The following is a 4,763-nucleotide window of genomic DNA, read 5'->3' on the forward strand; positions in this document are numbered from 1 at the left end:
CCTGTCTTTAGGTGCCAAAGCGGTGGCAGGAGGTCTCCTGCTGCTGTGTGGCTTTCTCAAGCTACAGGACTGGCACCTAGGTGAACATCTCATCTCCACTGTAGGCCAAAGGCTTTACCTCCTCCATACAGCGCTCTTTATCTCGGGGGTGGAAAAGGAGTTCCTCCTCTCCCTGTTTAAGGTCTCAGTACTCGTCCTCCTACACATGGTGTTCCATAACCCCACTCTAGAGCCTAAGCGTCTCAATATTCCCATTCTCGATCTGTTCCCAAGGTGTACCTGGTGTCACTGATCCCTGCGTATCTCTGACGCACTATTTCTTTTAGAAATAGTGGAGCCTTACCGGGTCCAGACATATTCTGCACTCTTGTCTGAGGCCGTAGGTTCCAACCTGTAGTGTGTGAGACAACTCGCCCTTTTTAAGGTTCCTTCCACTAGAATTAAAATACTTTTGGTTTAAAAACTTGCATTTTAATTGTGCCTAATATTTTAGACAACAAACAAACCTTTCATATGTCACGGGGAAGCTCTAAACTCCCAAGGGTTTAGCACTCCCCCATGAACAGTGTGTACAGTCACTGTTAAATTAATGGGGTAGCGCTAAACCTATAAGTTGATACAGTCTTTGGGAATGAGAGGTTGAGGGCAATCATGTGTGAAAGTAGACAGGGGAGAGCAGCTCAGCTTCCTTGTATCAAGAACCTTCGAGCAGCTTGAAGGCACCCAGTGGAAGGTTGTAATTGAATGATGACGTCATCACTCACGTCCCTTCTGCAATAAATATTTATGTATATTATTTTTGTTAATCATAATTAAAAATCTGTAGCTCCATAGATGTTTAGCGCTTCCCCTTAAATAATAATTATTTAATGCTTAAATTTGATTGTATATTATTCTTATATATTATTAACATTATTATTAGTAGTAAGAGCGTAAGATATAAGGAGTAAGAGAGGTACACAGTAGTCTTGTGTTATCCTAACACACTCATACACAGTTACAATATTTTCTGTGAGAGAGTAACTGTCAGTTACATTCGCCAGAATGTTATTCTAGGTAATTTACACTGTGTATGATAATTGTACTTGTGTGTACTCAGCTCCTGGCGGGGCCCAGGAGCTGAGTCTCGACCCCTGCAACCACAATTAGGTGAGTACTTACCTGGTGTCTTAGTGTTTACACGAGAAATATCCTTGTAACTGCCACAAGCAATTGATTTCACTTGCTGTGTGTGGCTTTCTCACATATGGTTCAGGTTGGGTTGTACTCTTTCCATAAATAACACGAGGCCTGGTCTCAGACCGGGCCCCGGGGGCGTTGCCTCCTGAAACCCTCTCCAGGTATCTGTAGCCCCTTGCACCTCAGTGCACGTGACAGCTGTAGTGGAGAGTGCGGCGTAAGTTAATACAGTTAAATGATTTTTATTGAAGATTTGAGGTAGATCAGACGAGGTTCACAAGTTATCACATGGAAACTAATATCTAAATTTCTTCAGTAGAGAAGGACAAATCAAGACAGCCTAAAATTAATTCAAACCTTTTGCAAAGAAACGACAGCTTTGAAGTCAAGGTGAAGAGGCATTATCTTATCATCTCAGAGTGACCAATAAGGCAAATATCACAAAAAAACAGGTAAATGGTGGGTTGGATAACGAAAACTTTCAAAAGAAAGGAAATCTTGCCATTGGTGATATTTTTTAAATTATCTGCAGTCTCTGACTTAGAGTATTGTTCAGTGTTGACTGCTCCATCCAGGGCAGAAAAAATACCAGAGCTGAACAGATACAGAGATTATTTACGGCCCGTATAAAGCCAGTAAAACATTTAAGTTACTGAGAACGCCACAAAGTTCTAAATACATAGTCACGAGGGGAAGAGAGAGTCAATAAAGCTAGGGATCCTTAACCTAACCGTGTCAAACCCTGTGAAAAAGGAAATAGAAATGTGCATGCATGATTATATACACCTGGAAAATTCTAGAGGGACTAGTACCAAACTTGCACACGAAAATCACTCCTTACGAAAGCAAAAGACTCGGCAGACGATGCATCATCCCCCCAATGAAAAGCAGGGGTGTCACTAGTACGTTAAGAGACAACACAATAAGTGTCAGGGGCCCAAGACTGTTCAACTGCCTCCCAGCATACATAAGAGGGGATTACCAATAGACCCCTGGCTGTCTTCAAGCAGGCACTGGACAAGCACCTAAAGTCAGTACCTGACCAGCCGGGCTGTGGTTCGTACGTTGGATTGCGTGCAGCCAGCAGTAACAGCCTGGTTGATCAGGCCCTGATCCACCATGAGGCCTGGTCACAGACCGTGCCGCGGGGGCGTTGACCACCGGAACTTTTTCCAGGTAAACTCCAGGTAGGCTCCCTGACTACTGTTAGGCTCCGTGGCTACCTGTGGCGTCACGAGCCCCGCGCATGTGAGCGCTTGGCCGTAGGCCTTTACCCCCCCCCCCTCCCCCCACCCGGCTCCCGGCTAGGCATAGACTCTGGGCAGAATACAGCCTAAGGGGATCAATGACTACAAACCTCACTCAAGGAAAAGGACCATGGGGTGTATATAATACCGAACATATCTCCTGTAGCGCACATCAGCCAAATAACTGCTGCAATATATAGACGTCATTCAGGACTCTGTATACCATGTACGTTAGGCCTATATTGGAGTATGCAGCACCAGTTTGGAACCCACACCTGGGCAAGCACGTCAGGAAATTAGAGAAAGTGCAAAGGCTTGCAACGAGACTAGTCCTGGAGCTAAGGAGTATGTCCTGAGAAGAGAGGTTAAGGCTAATTGACCTGACGACACTGGAGGACAAGGGAAACATGATGATATATAAAATACAGAGAAATCGACAAGGTGGACAGAGATAAGATGTTCCAGAGATGGGACACAGCGACAAGGGGTCACAATTGGAAGTTGAAGACTCAGATGAATCACAGAGTTGTAATAAAGTTGGTAGAATTACCGACAATATGTAAAGTAAAAGGACACAAGTGCAACTAATGTGACATTTATTGTGGCAACGTTTCGCTCTCCAGGAGCTTTATCAAGCCATTACAAACAATACATGGACACAGAGGGTATATAAAGGCTCAGAGTGAGGTGAATACTAGTGAGGTACCATTTCGATGTTCACTAGTGGTAGTAGTAGTAGTAGTAGTAGTAGTAGTAGTAGTAGTAGTAGTAGTAGTAGTAGTAGTAGTAGTGGTAGTGACAAAAGTAATACAATCTCCGAAGTCTTAGCAAGAATCCTCCTGGAAACAGTAAACCCTGCCATCACATAGTCTCTCCTGTTATACTACACAAAGCACAGAGAGTGAACACTGAAACAAGCTGCCTCATTCCAGTTTATATTTGTCCAACCTATTTTTATGTTACCCAAGTAATAGCTTTTATATCCTTTTACTCATGTACGAATTAATTGCTCTACCATATTGTATTACTTTTGTCACTACCACTACTACTACTACTACTACTACTACTACTACTACTACCACTAGTGAACATCGAAATGGTACCTCACTAGTATTCACCTCACTCTGAGCCTTTATATACCCTCTGTGTCCATGTATTGTTTGTAATGGCTTGATAAAGCTCCTGGAGAGCGAAACGTTGCCACAATAAATGTCACATTAGTTGCACTTGTGTCCTTTTACTTTACAATCACAGAGTTGTCAGGAAGTGGAGCAGTCTGAAAAAAGAGGTGGTAGAGGCAGGATCAATATATAGCTTTAAGAGGCATAATAAAGCTCACGGAACAGGGAGTGACCTAGTAGCGTCCGGTGAAGAAACCGGGGCCAGGAGCTATGACTCGACCTCTGCACCCACAACTAGAGTACAACTAGGCGAGTGTACACATCCACCCCCCCCCCCACACACACACACATTGAAAGAGAGGGCACAAAGACGAAAGGAGGAACGAGAGGCAATAATGAAGATGAGCAGAAGAACTCAGACTCAGATGGAAGGGCGATCACACCCTCCAGAAACACCCACAGGACGGACTCCAACCACAACAATCTCAATGCAACTGAACAATCTAATCCAAAACCTACACACTGTTCCCTCTGTCCCCACCCCCCTCATCACAAACCCCATCCCCACTGCAACCCCCCAATAGGCCCCTGCCAGGGCTCCCGCTCCCTCAACCCCAATATTCTCCCAGGAACACAGTGATAGAAAACAAGTTGAAGGTTTGGTACACGAACGCGGATGGAACAACGAATAAATATGAGTGGCATGAAAGAATCAATGAGAAGTCCCCAGACATTATAGCAGTCACAGAAACGAAACTCACTGAAACAATAACAGACGCAGTCTTCCCACCGGGATATCAGATCCTGAGGAAAGATAGAAGGAGCAGAGAGGGAGGAGGAGTTGCACTGTTCATAAACTGATGGAGATTTGAGGAAATAGAAGGCATGGATGAGATTGGAGAAAGACAACAGTCAAAGACCAGATGATCAGGCTGAGGAAAGGTGGGAAACTCACAAGAGACGATCAAGAGGTGAGGAGCTCAACACGAGAGTTAAGTAAGTATTTACAGTGGACATGTAGGACTCTGGGAAGACAGAACAGAGGTAGACACCAACAAAGAATACACCAAGTGCTAGATGACACACACAACTGAGGAGGAGGTGAAGAAGCTGCTAAGTGACCTTGATGCGGCAAAGGCGATGGGACCGGACATCTCCCCGTGGGTCCTTAAGACGAGGTATGATAACGCTCATGGAGCAGGGAGAGAGGACCTAG

At 44.7% G+C, this 4,763-nt stretch overlaps 1 long non-coding RNA gene across 1 annotated transcript in view; it reads right to left on the reverse strand.

Moving 5' to 3' along the window:
* Window positions 1–201: 201 nt before the first annotated feature.
* LOC138854035 (uncharacterized) overlaps window positions 202–4,763 on the reverse strand; it is a 26,717-nt gene continuing 22,155 nt past the window's right edge. The window contains exons 3-4 of the long non-coding RNA XR_011393218.1: window positions 1,162–1,377; window positions 202–771 (exon numbers count right to left, since the gene is read on the reverse strand). This is a non-coding gene — a long non-coding RNA (uncharacterized lncRNA). The remainder of the gene's footprint in view (window positions 772–1,161; window positions 1,378–4,763) is intronic.

The sequence above is a fragment of the Cherax quadricarinatus genome, chromosome 47, assembly GCF_038502225.1.
Source record: "Cherax quadricarinatus isolate ZL_2023a chromosome 47, ASM3850222v1, whole genome shotgun sequence".
Taxonomy (NCBI): Eukaryota; Metazoa; Arthropoda; class Malacostraca; order Decapoda; family Parastacidae; genus Cherax; species Cherax quadricarinatus.